Here is an 882-nt window from a genome sequence, read left to right on the forward strand (position 1 = left end):
CTTCCTCTGACCCATTTCGAAGACTGAGCATTTCTGCCAAACAAAAAATAAGCTTTTTCTTGATCGCCATTACTTAGGTCTGTCTTAGGAGTTGAAGTCCTTCGTGAAAATGATGATTTGTAACACTTGCATGTCAAAGGTGAACACTCATGTATGTTGTTGTCGTGGCCGAGAGGTTAAGGCGATGGATTAGAAATCCATTGGGGTCTCCCTGCGCAGGTTAGAGTCTTGCCGACAACGGTAACATTTTTGACCCAGGGTTGCGAAAAGTTAATCAGGAAAGAAGCACAAGTTCCTTTAACCATTTGATGAAATAAAACAAAGGCCAGACGTATCGTTGATCACATGAACTTCTGCACAGATTGATCTCTGAAGACACAACTCCTTCCTCTGACCCATTTCGAAGACTGAGCATTTCTAATAAAAAAAAATAAGCTTTTTCTTGATCGCCATAACTTAGGTCTGTCTTAGGAGTTGAAGTCCTTCAAGAAGATGATAAGTTGTAAGCATTGAATGTTAAGGGGTGAACGCAAATGTATATGTGGTTGTCGTGGCTGAGAGGTTAAGGCGATGGATTCGAAATCCATTGGGGTCTCCCCACGTAGTTTCGAATCCTGCCGACAATGGTAACATTATTGACCCAGGGTTGCGAAAAGTTAACCAGGAAAGAAGCACAAGTTCCTTAGACCATTTGATGAAATAAAACAAAGGCCAGACGTGTCGTTTATCACATAAACTTCTGCACAGATTGATCTCTGAAGACACAACTCCTTCCTCTGACCCATTTCAAAGACTGACCATTTCTAACAAACAAAAAATAAGCTTTTTCTTGATCGCCATAACTTAGGTCTTTCTCAGGAGTTGAAGTCCTTCGTGAAAATG

The 882-nt window shown here is 41.0% G+C and overlaps 1 non-coding gene across 1 annotated transcript; it reads left to right on the plus strand.

Annotated features, from left to right (window-relative positions):
• The first annotated feature begins 544 nt into the window (after nucleotides 1-544).
• On the plus strand, nucleotides 545-626 carry trnas-cga (transfer RNA serine (anticodon CGA)). The gene has a single exon. It is a non-coding gene; the product is annotated as a tRNA-Ser (tRNA).
• Nucleotides 627-882: the final 256 nt, after the last annotated feature.

This window comes from Odontesthes bonariensis, chromosome 11, assembly GCF_027942865.1.
Source record: "Odontesthes bonariensis isolate fOdoBon6 chromosome 11, fOdoBon6.hap1, whole genome shotgun sequence".
NCBI classification, from domain to species: domain Eukaryota; kingdom Metazoa; phylum Chordata; class Actinopteri; order Atheriniformes; family Atherinopsidae; genus Odontesthes; species Odontesthes bonariensis.